The sequence below is a fragment of the Hesperophylax consimilis genome, chromosome 26, assembly GCF_061612785.1.
Source record: "Hesperophylax consimilis isolate HC1 chromosome 26, BYU_Hcon_1.0, whole genome shotgun sequence".
In the NCBI taxonomy this organism is placed as follows: Eukaryota; Metazoa; Arthropoda; class Insecta; order Trichoptera; family Limnephilidae; genus Hesperophylax; species Hesperophylax consimilis.
The window spans coordinates 16,375,005-16,391,042 of record NC_142861.1 but is presented as its reverse complement, the minus strand read 5'-3'; the positions used below and the strand labels follow the sequence as shown (position 1 = coordinate 16,391,042).

The window sequence follows — 16,038 nt, the reverse complement described above, 5'->3', positions numbered from 1 at the left end:
TTTTGAACGAAAAAACTGCTAATTTGCTTATGTTTCGTCATAATTTGGCATTATTTATAGTTCACAATCAAGCCGCAGGACGATTTCATTTCTGTTTTGCAACAGAGCTTCACGAAATTTCAATGCTCGCATCATGTAGTGACGATCCTCGCCGCTAGAGTTGCAAATGTCTTATATCTCTCGACTGCACCCCGCCAAAGCAAAGGAAAGTCACACGATAAATGTATCTGAAAGTAGACGTGCCGAATTTCATACAGCCGCATTTATTATGTTTCTTTTTACTCTTTGTTAATTTTGTAGTCAAGTTTTTTCGCGCTCGGAACCGTCCGGCATATTGCGAGCCGGTTCGAAGCTTTCGCCTTTCGGTCGACGATTCATTTTTGGATATATCGCGTCCCGCGTGCGGGTTCACTGTCGTCCGTGGCACGCGAGAATTTCCTTAAAAATCACAATAATAATAGTAGCTGATCGATTACACTGAGACATCATTCCAAAAACGCCGACCGAATCGAAAATAAACAAAGTATCACATTACTGACATTGTAAACCAAAGCCGCCGTATTAATTTTGAACCTGACGTTTGCTGCGCTGAATCATTCCTCTTCATATAATAATCCTCGTAACTCTGTTATTAAAAGTTTAAGTGAGATTATAATCTTCTGGAAATCATCAACAAACTTCAGACTATCGAATTGACACGTGGTAAGTTTTGTTTATTTACTTTTTCATACATGAAAGCAAGATACAAGTGCATTTGTCGAATGCAACCGCTTTGAATGCTAGGGGAACAGCTGCTGAAAAAAGTGTGCGGTGTCATTTACTTTTCTTTGTTATATTACATCCTTTAGCAATGGGTACTTGAATAGTTTTAAATTAAAGTAATGTGTATAGTTTTTCTTCTACAACGTTACCAATAATTTACTAACGAAATAATATAACTTTGAACATATTGTTTTATTATAATAGTATTGCCCGGTAAGACATGGCATGATATAGTGAATCAAGAATATTTGAGTCAGGTCATGTCAGGAGTCAGAATAACAGAAGAGTGTGTGTGTGCCGAGACGGAGTTCTGTGGCAGTCTCTCTGCCTACCCCTTCTGAAAACGGCGCGATGGTTAGTTAGATTTTATTATATCCATAAATTAATATATTGCCTGACAGAATTATAATGCCCATATTATTTATGGTCCTGTCGTTAAGACCTCCATTGCAATTTCACTGTCTGTTACACGCGTCGTTTATGCGAAAGAGTGATTACAACGGATCTATCGGCGGTTTGTCTGTATTACTATCGCAGAGTTCATTCGTTCATTGCTTTATCGCAATGTATTTACATTTTTTAAATCATAATACTACATATTGTATGCATAGTGTGCGGGGAACTGAAATATCATTTAATAAACCGAAGAAATAAACCGATAGATGCGTGTTGTACCCACAACACACCCGTATGTCCGAATTAAGGCCAATTTTTTCTTACTTCCGTTTGAAGTCCAAACAGTTTCAAAACCGTAATAATTTCTCCTTTCTTGGGTAGATAAATTCAATTTCATTGGCCTCTCCGAAGAAATTATGAACTAGCGAAGTAAGTTTTCATTGAAGAAGAAGATAATACTAATTCATCTTAACGAAACGTGAAACAGAACAAGATACATAACAATAATAAAAGATAACGGTGAATCGAACTCAAAATCTGTCTTACCGGGACAATGGCTTTAACCACTCGACCATTGGACCTAATTATTATACGTAATTTTTGTCGATCTCATATTTGAAATTCGGAATAAACTAATTTTTCCCATATTTTGGCAACAATCTTTTTGAATGATTACGAATTTCTAAAGAATTGATTTGTAACCTAGATAGTGTCTCGGATAAACATATCTGATTTATATTTAAATGAGACACCTATTGACTTTTTCTAAAAGTCTAAATGAAAATTCAATTTTTTTATTATGTCGTAACGTTTTGAAATACAGGGTTTTCCAATAAGAGGTGTTATTTTGATATTCAATCGTAAAAGATCAATGGTTTCGTTGCTTGTGTGGCACGTAGCGCCGTCTTGTTGAAAGTAAACGTTGTCCAGATCAATACCATCCAATTCCGGCCATAAAAAATCATTAATCATCTATCGATAGCGCAATCCATTCACCGTAACTGTTGCTCCAGCCTCATTTTCGAAAAAGTAAGGTCCAATGACCCCGCCGGACCATAAACCGCACCATAAAGTCACACGTTGAGGATAGAGAGGCTTTTCAACAATAACTCTTGGGTTTTCCGAGCCCCAGATGCGACAATTTTGCTTGTTGACGAACCCACCGAGGTGGAAATGGGCCTCATCACTCAAGATGATTTGCATTTGATTCACTCAAGTGAATTTTAATAATTTCAATGCGTTGTTGAAGCGTGTATCGTTCCATTTTTATTAATGGCGTAGTTTCTACTTGTCAAATGTCAAAAAATGACAGCTTCAAAAGTAACATCTACCGAAATAGCGGGCTATTCAAAATAACACCTCTTATTGGAAAACCTTACATGTCATAAACCTTACATGTTTACATGTCATACAGTATTAAAATGTAAAAAATAGTATTTCTTCACCGTAAATAGACAAGGCTCATGTGTTTGTTGTTGTATTTTATATTTTAAAGAATGTGCGAGTGAATGGATAAAGTAGTCGGATGCGCTCGAAGAAGAAGAGGCACGATCAAGTGTATCAAATACTTCTTCAGTAGTCATTTAAAAAAAATTCACTAAACACGGCCAAAGCCATTTCAAGCAACGTTTCAATTCTAAATCGTGGTCTTACACTAGGGTGATACTGATAGTATCTACTCTGGAACATGCTTGTGAAATAACACAAATTAATCAAATAAAATTAACTTGTATTTGAACCCGCGACCTCCAGCTTGCTAGTCGAGAGCCTTACCCCTCGGCAACGGAGGAGTGATAATAATAATATTAATATTTGGCTAATTTATATAGCGCCGTTTTCGTGAAAAATCTCCTCAAGGGCGCTGTATATAGGTAAGACATCCTATCTGCTTACCCCTGCCAGGGTTGCCGTAATAATCAGTTAGTTACATAATAAATGTATTTTTGAAAATTTTGTTTTCATAAAGTTTATCAAATTATTTTTATTACCGATATAAATATTTTCTAATCTACATATTTCCATTATGGCTTCATAAATAGTGTTTTTAAATGTATTTTCATTGTTCAATGATTGTTTGTAAAAATACAGGTTTTCCAATAAGAGGTGTTATTTGAATAGCCCGTTATTTCGGTAGATGTTACTTTTGAAGCTGTCATTTTTTGACACTACGCCATTAATAAAAATGGAACGATACACGCTTCAACAACGCATTGAAATTAAAATGCACTTTAGTGAATCAAATGCAAATCATCTCCCCCTTATAAGGTAAATTATTTACTGTTATTGACTTAACTGCAGTAAAACTAATAACTTAGACACGTTTAGAACTAAATAAACCTAAAACCTAACTAAAATTACTTAAAATTATCATTACACATAAATAGCCAATAGCCAATAAGGTAATAGCCAAATGTAATATAGGGTTTTCCAATAAGAGGTGTTATTTTGAATAGCCCGCTATTTCGGTAGATGTTACTTATGAAGCTGTTATTTTTTGACATTTGACAAGTAGAAACTATGCCATCAATAAAAAATGGAACGATACACGATTCAACAACGCATTGAAATTATTAAAATGCACTTGAGTGAATCAAATGCAAGTCATCTTGAGTGATGAGGCCCATTTCCACCTCGGTGGCTTCGTCAACAAGCAAAATTGTCGCATCTGGGGCTCGGAAAACCCAAGAGTTATTGTTGAAAAGCCTCTCTATCCTCAACGTGTGACTGTTTGGTGCGGTTTATGGTCCGGCGGAGTCATTGGACCTTACTTTTTCGAAAATTAGGCTGGAGCAACAGTTACGGTGAATGGATTGCGCTATCGAGAGATGATTAATGATTTTTTATGGCCGGAATTGGATGGTATTGATCTGGACAACGTTTACTTTCAACAAGACGGCGCTACGTGCCACACAAGCAACGAAACCATTGATCTTTTACGATTGAATATCAAATAACACCTCATATTGGAAAATCCTGTATTGAATCTTTCAAATTTAAAACTTACGACGAGTCAAAAATGCGTAAAAGTAATAAGTATATTATCTTTGAAAACAGTTTAAAAAAATATATACCTATACTAAAGCAAAAGCATCTCGTCGTTTTCCCGCAGGGGTATGCAGAGGGGAAAGAACGCAACACATATCTGTCTAGGCACACGCTCCTTGCTTAATTCATTACTTATTTATTATTATTATTATCTTCATCCTTACTTTTGACATGGCCACAATATTTGATCATCTGATAGTACCTACTGTGTCTTTCTCGGGCGTTCTACTTGTGATTTATTTGCACACGGTCATAATGGTTTTACCACAAATACGCCTCGGGGATCTCATTTTTACAGCATTCAGTCTACTTGCATCAGCCAGTTCCATGCCTCAATGTCATCAGATATGGTATCAGCAGCCATTGTGGAGTGAATTCTTTGACAACCACTTGCAATCATAAATCAACTTCTATAGATCGATAACTTCGCGCTTTTTGTATGAAACAAATTGGTCCTTAAAAACCATAGATATTCCAATGTATAGACAGAAAAATTCTCATTCGGAGTCTACTTCTTACATTATACACCAATGAGAAACTGTGAAATTTAAATTTTTTCAAAATTGGAACTGATTGTGTGAGTTCAGACAAGCGATAAAGTAGGTAAGTACCTACCTATAATCAGAAAATGATTATATTTTTCAATAATTATATATTTGAGATGTGTATTTCTTTTGTTTACTAAAAATTGATAATTTGATGTTTTGAAAAGCAATGATTCTTATTACTATTGATTATATTTTATACATACTTTCTGCTTCGATAAACCATCCCGTGATTTTTCATCTTCATCTTTTTTCCATTCGTTTAACACGATTAAATTCTAAGAATAATATAATTACAAAAAAGGATGTGTCTCATTTTCAAGTCATATTTGTGTAGTTACCAGTAGGTAACTACTGCATTTGAATTAAAAGACGGGGCATTATCATTTCAAAAGTTTAAATACAAATCTGAAAAACGTATCTCATTATTTTTATGGTTGCTGAATCTTGGTAAGTACTAATTCCATTTTAAAATTTAAATTAATTTTTCTTTCGTCTTTGTGTTTATTGTTTTACAACTCTGGCCTTCTGAGAACGTCCTTGAAAGATTTCACTAATTGCCTAAAATAATAATAACAATATTATGTTCGAGCGAGACAGAAAACGCGCCATTTTTGCTCCCATATGTTTTGGCGGCCATTTTCGATTAGTCACGTGGTCATGTCCCAGGAATGCCAACTTGTTGCAGTAAACTTATGAAAAGGACCTGCCTACCTGAAAATGTATACAAAATGACAAGCAACGATGAATTGAATCGTAGGTTTTATTACCCACGTTTTATCAGCATTATCGTTTTGTGGGACTTTGCATTTAAAGGACCGGCATACCTGAAATTAATGCAAAAACAGCTGATAGCAATACCCTTTTATTCTGTTCGGGATTACCAACTGATAATTTGGTAGGCGGGAATGGGTACCGCCGCCCTGGGAACCATTTATTGGATGACCAACACCTCTGCCACAGGTCACCCCAAGTGGTTCGCTACGTTTGGTGACTTAGCAGGGGTGCCCGGGTTCATGGGTTAAGGTTTGCCCAGGTCTTGGTGGCGGGTGCGTCGGCCCACCTTCTGCGTGGCGGGCCGGTTGGGAGATGCTGGTTGAGGGAGACCCTTTACAACCGGTTACCGCTGTCCGGGCCGCTCGATAGTACAGGGGCCCGACCCTCAGGCTCACGACTAAGGGTGGGCTGCCCCATCAGCGAGTGTAAAAACCCCGCCACTGCTGTTGTGCCGGTTCGTGACCGGAGGGGACCCAGCAGCAGCGTTTGGGGCGCATTGGATGCCCTCTCCAGCCGGACTCTCCCAGCCTATCGCCTAGCACCGCAGTGGGTGGGCTGGAACCAAACGCTCATCACTCCTGGACAGCCTGAACCCCATATTCCTACCCACCCCTCACACCTTTCCATTCCAGACCTTCCTTTCACTTCATACCCTTAAAAACAAAAAAAAACAAAAAAAAAAAAAATTAAAATCATGAATATACATAAAAACAAACATAACATCTTTACAGCGGCGAGTAGCAGGCGTCCCCGGTGCGGGCCAAAACTGTTGGTAAATTTTGCCAACATTCGCGGCCTGCACACAAATTTAAATTCCGTCCATCACCATCTTTTGTCCCAACGTCCCAACCTTCTTTTCCTATCCGAAACTCAGATAGCCGAGCCGCCAGACTCCTCCTATCTGGACTGCCCGGGCTTTACCCTCGCAAGCAAATTCCGACTGAAAGGAGGAGTCTGCCTCTATAGTCGAGCTGACGTCAACTGTGTGCGACTATTGAGTCTGGAAAACTCCAGATTCGACGTAATGTGGGTGCGCGTCAATCTTGCCAGTACGGCAAGATTCTACGCATGTCTATACCGCTCACCGAACCATAGCGAATCAGACACTTCCGAGCTCTTCAAACATTTGAGCGATACTATTGATGATCTCTTGCCCCGCTACCCTTCGGCCGAGTTTGTTGTTCTGGGGGACTTCAACGTTCATAACGAACCATGGTTGAAGTTCTCAGGCCCAACGGACTCGGCTGGCCGACAGGCGGAATCCTTTGCCATTTGCTACGGATTAGAGCAATTGGTTCAGGAGCCTACAAGGGTTCCTGATGTCCAGACTCACCGCTCCAATCTGTTAGACCTATTCTTAACTACTGTGCCACACGGTTATAAGATTGACGTCACAGCGCCTCTGGGATCATCTGACCACTGCCTAGTGACGACATCAATCCCCGTTAGCCTCAGACCAACCAATGAGAGGCTGAGGAGAAAAGTGTGGCACTATAGGTCAGCAGATTGGTTCGGTATGCGGGCCCATTTCAATGCTTTTCCGTGGTCAGCTGTTTGTTTTCGGACTTCGGACCCTTCAAGATGTGCCCAGGAGATTGGTGAAGTCATCAAATCGGCGATGGATGGCTTCATACAATCGACTACTAAAGAAACTGGTGTGGGCTCAAAGCCGTGGTTCAGTCGACAATGCTCCGAAGCAGTTCGACGAAAAAACGCGGCTTACCGAGCCTACAACACATCTCGAACGCCCGAAAGCAGATCAGCATACAACAAATCGGCAAAGGAATGCAAGAGAATCATCAATAGGTCAAAATTCGAACACGACCTGCAGATTAGCAAAAAGCTGGCTGCCTGCCCGCATGGCAGCAGAGCATTCTGGTCGCTTGCGGGCTCAATAGGTCGAAATTTTTGCAAACCCAGTTTGCCACCTCTTACCAGACCTGACGGCTCACTAGCAAACACCGCCACCGAAAAGGCAAACCTTTTAGGGAAAATGTTTGCGGAAAACTCGACCCTCGACGACGGGGGTGCTGTTCCGCCGTCGGTTCCTCACTGCGGCTTCTATATGAAAAAGCTGAGGATCCGGCATCGGGATGTACTCCACGTCATACGGGGGCTCGATGTTAACAAAGCTAGTGGACCTGATGGAATACCTGCCCTGGTATTGCAGAGGTGTGCTGCGGAAATAGTTCCAGTTTTGACAAAGCTCTTCAAAATGTCCCTGAAGTGTGGCACTGTGCCCTCTGGTTGGAAAAAAGCGGTAATTCACCCTATTCCCAAGAAAGGTGACCGCTCCAACCCGGCCAACTACCGCCCCATAGCGATCACATCAGTTCTGTCCAAAGTGATGGAACGTGTGATCAACGACAAACTGCTCACATACCTCGAGAAGAACAAAATTATCAACGACCGTCAATACGGATTCCGGCGGAACCGCTCGTGCGGTGATCTTCTCGCGTATGTGACGCATGTTTGGGGGCGGTGCCTGGAACGTCACGGTGAGACCCAAACGGTCGCACTAGACATATCCAAGGCCTTTGACCGGGTCTGGCACCGAGGACTTGTCAACAAATTGCATTCTTACGGACTTCCCGCATCCCTGTGTACGTGGATTGCTGACTTTTTAAGGGATAGGTCGATTCAGGCGGTTGCTGACGGTTTCACCTCTTCCTCGCACTCCATAAATGCTGGCGTCCCACAGGGATCGGTTCTGTCTCCGACTTTGTTTTTGTTGCACATCAATGACCTTTTGACATGTGCACCGATTCATTGTTACGCGGATGACAGTACAGTTCATGATAGCTTTTTGTTTGACAAGCCCCCAAAGGGCACACAAACTCCAACGGCTCGGAGGGCTTTGAAGCAGAGAATGGACGGTTATCTCGAGAGTATTTCCTCCTGGGGTAAAAATAATCTCGTCGAATTTAATGTTTCAAAGACCCAATCCTGTCTGATTACGTCTAAAAGGGATCCAAATGATAATCTAGTCTCCTTCAACGGAAGCAATCTTCCGAACAGGCCTTCCATTGATATGCTTGGTGTAACTATAAGTGACCAGCTCAGGTACGGGGGCTCCATCGAAGCTAGAGTAAAGTTGGCCTCTCAGAAGCTGGGCGTACTGTACAGGGCCCGCAGATACTTTAATAGTACACAACTGCTCACCCTGTACAAATCGCAAGTGCGCCCTACTGTCGAATTTGGCAGCCATCTCTGGTCTGGAGCCCCAAAATACCTGAAAAAAACCCTTGACTCTGTGCAGAAACGGGCGGTCCGTTTGATAGATTCCCCAATCTTAACAAACGGACTGCAATCTTTAGAGCACAGGCGTCAGGTAGGTATGCTGTCCTTGTTTATTTTTATTTTATTTATTTGGGAAAATCAACAGATTATTTACATATATAAGAATAAACTAAATAATAAAGATAAAATCCAATAACAGATTTTCACTTAAAATTATAATAATAATAAAAAATATTAAAACAAGAAACTAAGGGTTCTGTACCCGTGGCCTGAGAAATTTACAAAAAATACAAAATTGTAAATAATAAATAAAAAATAATAACAGATCTAGGAACACAAATAATATACTAATAACCAGCTAAATTTCAAAAATTTAAATTTAACTGATATACTAATAACCAACTAAAATTCAAAACAAAATGTATTGTAAAATTTCAACACAGCAGCAATCAATAACACTACACAATAGCAATAATAACAATATAATAAATGTATACCTACAACTAAATTGAACACATGAGTATAAATTGGAAGGTAAGTAACTGGAAAGGATTCAAAGCAATAACATGATAACTTCAAGTAGAATATTTAAAATTATTTAATGTTAGTTATTACATATCTTTTAAAGGTTCCTAAATTACTTGAGAATTCTATCGGTATTACAATGGAAGATGCTCTGAGGAACTAGCGTCATTGATCCCTTCGGCACCGGTGCGTAGTCGGGATACACGCCAAACGCGCGCCCAACATTTGTACACAGTTGACACTTGTCACATGAGAACGGGTCGCTTCTATGATTCGTTCTTAAGTTCAACAGCTCGGCTGTGGAACGAACTGCCGGCCTCTGTGTTTCCTCCCTCCTACAACATGGGACTCTTCAAGACCCATGTTCACTCCTTCCTCTCCACAAAAAGACCCTCCACACAGCATCCCCAAAGATGACATAGGCCCTGAGGGAAATTATTTTCTTCAGGGCCTCCTGTGTGGAGTAAATATAAAAAAAAAAAAAAAAAACTGAAATTCACAAAACAGATTGTTTCGTAGGTACCTGCCCAATATTTCTTTTTTCAATACACTACCCTTATTTGTAAAAGAACCAGGTAGTTTTTTTTTACAATAACCAGAATGTTTATAATCTCCTAGTTTATGAAAGGGATACGTTTCTAACTTCGGCCATATTTTTAACATTTTGTTTGTTTCTCCTTATTATTTTAAAGTTTTAAGTGATTTTACAAGGAATACAGATGTAAGGCGATGCCATACGTCGTGTAATATTTTGAATCGAGCCGCCATCAATAACACTCCTTACGTAGATGGCGATAAGGCTTAAATTCTGGCTTAACACCATCCAGCTGTTTTGATTTAGGCAAGAAAAAAAAATGGCCAAAAAGTGTCTTTTATTTTATTTTGTGGATGTTCAGGCATAAATATTTTCCGATCATTTTATAAATAACTTAATTTGACACATTATACAATAGAACCATAACCGAAAATGGGTTCGTAAGTAGGAAATTTTGAACTTTAAAGCAGTTTTCATAGGCCTTATAAATTATTTTTTTCTGGGAATATAAACAGACTTATCTAAAAACTACTCGATTATTTCAAAGGACAAGATGTATTCTACTCGCAGTATTTAATTAAAGCATCTGGAACATTTCTAGGCGACCAAATTTTCAAACCAAAAACACATGATTTTGCATTACTACGTGGCCGAGTTGACATCGCGTTTGGGTACCACCCAGGCGTAGTGTGTTCAATTCCTCGGCTGGCTAAGTCCTCCATCACAACACAAGCAACATTTTCAGCTTACTGTGGTGGTAGTAGGAGATTTTCAAATATTGTCAGGTTATTCGTAACCCGGGAATATTTGTCTTTCTTTAAAAAAAAAGAAAATAAGTAAATAAATAACTTATTTAAAAAAAGACTCATTTCGGTTGAGTCAGTCTGTAACTAAGGTTCGAGGAACTCTTTAACACGGATTTGCATTTAATTTAAATATTATTTTCGAAATTGAAACTCACTGTGTGAAGTAATTAGGTAGGTACCTATCTATAATATTAAAATATTTTAGCAGAAAATGTTAATTACCTTTAAAAAAATTGTAACTAAAATATCCCGTGATTTTTCACGGGTCTGCGCTAGATTAATAGTTTTTGTTGGGAAATTTGAAAATTTATTACAGTGGTGTTTTTTTGCGTGCTAGAAACAATAAATTACATAATAATAATATTTTAATAATTTATACAAATACACACATATTTAAATATATATTTATATTTCTAAGACTCTCTATGTAAATTATAATTATTTTTAAGAGTTTGTGAATAAATGGCTTTATACAAACGTATAATTGTATAAAGCCATTCTCTTCATAATAGTAGTTATATATCATATAATAGTGATAATATTTTTTTTTTTACTAGGACGATACTAATCGAAGTATCTTACTCGCGATCTATGCAATTGTATCACCGCTGCATTGTATTTGTTATCATTCAGTTTACGTCATTACGCAATAAACCAATTAATTAATAATTGTAGTAAAATACAATAATACGTATTTTTAATAATCTTTAAATAGTATAAAACATAGTCGCTGCCCGCGTCTGTCTGTTGTGCTCTTAGTTCTTCTAAACTAAGCAACAGATTTTGATAAGGTTTTCTCTATCATTTAGAGAATTTCTTCAGGAAGGTTTATATACAGGGTTTTCCAATAAGAGGTGTTATTTTGAATAGCCCGCTATTTCGGTAGATGTTACTTTTGAAGCTGTCATTAATAAAAATGGAAAGATACACGCTTCAACAACGCATTGAAATTATTAAAATTCACTTGAATGAATCAAATGCAAATCATCTTGAGTGATGAGGCCCATTTCCACCTCGGTGGTTTCGTCAACAAGCAAAATTGTCGCATCTGGGGCTCGGAAAACCCAAGAGTTATTGTTGAAAAGTCTCTCTATCCTCAACGTGTGACTGTTTGGTGCGGTTTATGGTCCGGTGGAGTCATTGGACCTTACTTTTTCGAAAATGAGGATGGAGCAACAGTTACGGTGAATGGATTGCGCTATCGAGAGAGGATTAATGATTTTTTTATGGCCGGAATTGGATGGTATTAATCTGGACAACGTTTACTTTCAACAAGAAGGCGCTACGTGCCACACAAGCAACGAAACCATTGATCTTTTACGATTGAATATCAAAATAACACCTCTTATTGGAAAACCCTGTATTTTATGTTTCTAATATTATCTATTACATATTTTTTCTAATATTATGTATCACATAATGTTTCTTATATTATGTATCAAGTAATGTTTCTAATATTATGTATCACATAATGTTTCTTATATTATGTATCAAGTAATGTTTCTAATATTATATATCACATAAAATTTCTTATATTATGTATCAAGTAATGTTTCTAATATTATGTATCACATAATGTTTGTAATATCATGTATCACATAATGTTTCTAATATTATGTATCACATAATGTTTCTAATAGTATCTATTACAAAATGTTTTTAATATTATGTATCACATAATGTTTCTAATATTATCTATTGCAAAATGTTTTTAATATTATGTATCACATAATGTTTCTAATATTATGTATCACACAGTGTTTCTAATATTATGGATCACATAATGTTTCTAATATTATGTATCACGTAATATTTCCAATATTATTTCATACATAATGTGTCTAATATTATATATCACATAATGTTTCTAATATTATCTATTACATAATGTTTCAAATGATATGTATCACATAATGTTTCTAATATTATGTATTACACGATGTTTCCAATATTATTTAACACATAATGTTTCCAATACTATGTATTATATAATGTTTCGATTATTCAGATTATTATTATGCAGATAAATAAATCTAGTCAAGTAATGTGAAATAAAAATAATCACGTTTCTTCCCCGAAAAAAACGCGTAACATGTTCCAACATTTGACCCGTAAAAAATGTTGGCACCGGTAAATACTTATTTTTAGATAATATAATATGCACCATTATTTATTATTTTTTAACATAAAACTATGCGTAGTTGAATTTGCTAAAGACGCACATCTTAGGACGGGTTGTTCAGCGGAAATTGAACAATTCATCAAATTTCAAATTTGATTGACAAGTTCTGTGAAGGTTCTATTCAAGTTCTGATATTATATCTTTATTGGCTAGTTTGATCACACAACTGAAATAATAACAGAACTTATATGAACTGTGAAATTTGATGAATTGTTCAAATTCTGTTAAACAACCCATCCTAAGTGTATTTCGGCCATTGAATTATAGACAGCCCTGATTTATTGAGCCCAATCACCTTCAACATACCATCTAGAAATGCTCGATCGAAAATATTTTTTTATTACAACAACAATATCAGGACTGAGTCATTTAGATACTCACTCGTACCAAGATTACATGCAGTTGGTAGTAATTTCGACGAAATTGTAGATGTGTTCGACTGCACAGTATATAGTTGCAAGAAGGCTATAATAACAAACCTCAATAATATTAATAATTAAGCTACGCATAATACAGGGTTTTCCAATAAGAGGTGTTATTTTGAATAGCCCGCTATTTCGGTAGATGTTACTTTTAAAGCTGTCATTTTTTGACATTTGACAAGTACAAACTACGCCATTAATAAAAATGGAACGATACACGCTTCAACAACGCATTGAAATTATTAAAATTCAATCAAATGCAAATCATCTTGACTGATGAGGCGCATTTCCACCTCGGTGGCTTCGTCAACAAGCAAAATTGTCGCATCTGGGGCTCGGAAAACCCAAGAGTTATTGTTCAAAAGCCTCTCTATCCTCAACGTGTGACTGTTTGGTGCGGTTTATGGTCTGGCGGAGTCATTGGACCTTACTCTTTCGAAAATGAGGCTGGAGCAACAGTTACGGTGAATGGATTGCGCTATCGAGAGATGATTAATGATTTTTTTATGGCAGGAATTGGATGGTATTGATCTGGACAACGTTTGCTTTCAACAAGACGGCGCTACGTGCCACACAAGCAACGAAACCATTGATCTTTTACGATTGAATATCAAAATAACACCTCTTATTGGAAAACCCTGTACTATTCTTGTGTATTGAATTTCTATATAACTAATAAAAAACTTTTATTTCTTGATTACTGATGCACTAAGCTATTATGTATATCAAATGTTTGCGAAATACCGTATTGGCGTATAATATATAAATGAATTATAGAAACAACGTAGATGGGCCATGAACCATCATTAGTATGAATCCGCACGCACAACGCGTGTCGCCAACATCATTCATCCATAATACTGGAGATTGCATTACACAGCGGCACCCCGCATTTGTTTCTACCTACACACCTTTGCGACAGTCCTCAGACAGTATGCTTCCATGCCATTATCTATGATTTCAACACACTAAAACCTCTGTGAAAAAATAATGACGTTGCAATATATATTTATTTTATTTATTTATTTATGTCTATTCTTGAATACACATTTTACAAATGATTACAGTGGTTTATATAGTAGTACAGAAAAAAAAGGTATAAAAAATAAAGAACATAGGTTGATATAGGTAAAACTGTGTGTGGGTGATATTGTATGTTACGTGAACACCTCACTAGGAGAACCTGTGCTGAGGTGTTAACGTGTTTGTGATTAAGTGTGACAGGTATTTATGTGTTGTAGTAGAAGTTTTTTTTTTTTCACACACATATATTGAAACATGAAAACACACATTTATATGTGAGTGTATGTATTATATATACTATAGACGCGTTGTAGAAATATCAAAGTCGCAAGCCAAAAGCAAGTCAATTGTAGTGCTTTCGATTTCGTACTTTAGATCGTGTGCTACCTCCAAGTAAATTGCATTAAAAAAGTGCCAAAATTCCTGTGTTGAAAGAATGTTTTCATTATTCGGCAAACACTAGAAATAAGATTTCATTCGTAAATACACACAAATTATTTTCCCGAAGATTTTCAACACCATTGCAGAAAGTGAGATAGCGAACGTAGCAACACACAAGTATAAAAAGGACAACCTAATAGCAGTGGGTCGTCTCATACAGTCATAGACATATGAATATTAGTAGACCTGCCCTAAGTGATTAAAAGCGTATTATCCCCACTCCCCATACCGGTTCCATTGAGCCGGCTGGGCTCGCATATGGCCTCAAGTGAAATTTGAAAACGTGACGTCATCATTCTTGTGCGAACTATGGTCGAGGCATCATCGGTTCATTTTACGAAATAAAACGGCAAAATGTTGACTTGTGATATGAAAACTTGTAAAAATAGATGTGAAAAAGAGAATAAACCCAATTGTCGTATTGCATTCCATAAGTAAGCATTATTTTACTTTATTTTAAGCTTATTCACACCGTATTATATGGATCAGTTTTAGAAACATATACTATCACATCTCAATGTAGCGATTCTCAAGTGTGCTCATCGTTGTTTACTGGGGTAAGTAAATTATGAGACATTTGTAAAAGTGTCTTAACTAAATACTCTGAAACTAACTACGACTCTGAAAATAGAAGCTGCCTTACTTTGCCGAATTTGGACTTCGCAAATTAGTTCATAACGTGGCGAGTAATTTGCGCTCCCATGTAGAAATGTCTATTCATTCAAAAGCAGATTTTACTTTTAAGAACTAAATGGTGATATTATAATGCGAGATGCCTATTTACTGTCAGATTGATTTATTGACGAATCACAGTCAGCCTTACTCCCTTCGTTCTTCAACAGTTGATTTTACCCCTCGCCATTAGCTTCTCGTCTATTAATTCCTATGTCTGTGCATACAGTATTCCGTGTTCGTCTTTTAGCGTATCTTGTTATCTCAGTCACACCGTGATGTAGAATTTAGTATTCGACGCAAATGCGAAAATTCCGCCCGCTATCGTTTATTTCTTTCATACGCACATATTCCTTGAATGTCCATCTTTGTCATAAATAGACAACGTTGTAAATAAGAATTTTCTGGAAACATAAAAGAGTGTTTCTTACTTGCCACATTTTATCTTGAATCTGTGAAACGATAGCTAGTCTAGATGTATTGTACGGAGAACAAATATATTAGTTCCGATGTCACCTCAGAGAGGTTTATATTGTCATTTTTATCTTGATATATTTATATGAATTATTTCGCAAATGATTGAATTCCTAGTTATCAGTTCACCGGGATTACTGTTCGGGACTTGCGGGTTGTTGTGATTTAGGTATTTTGCGAGCGTTGACAGGTA

General features: G+C 37.1%; 1 protein-coding gene across 1 annotated transcript in view; it reads left to right on the top strand.

The window, feature by feature from the left end:
• The first annotated feature begins 207 nt into the window (after positions 1–207).
• The window catches only part of LOC149411194 (NAD(P) transhydrogenase, mitochondrial-like), a 66,537-nt gene continuing 50,706 nt past the window's right edge, over positions 208–16,038 (top strand). Inside the window, exon 1 of the mRNA XM_089647577.1 lies at positions 208–702. The gene's annotated coding sequence lies outside the window, so the exon portion shown is untranslated. The remainder of the gene's footprint in view (positions 703–16,038) is intronic.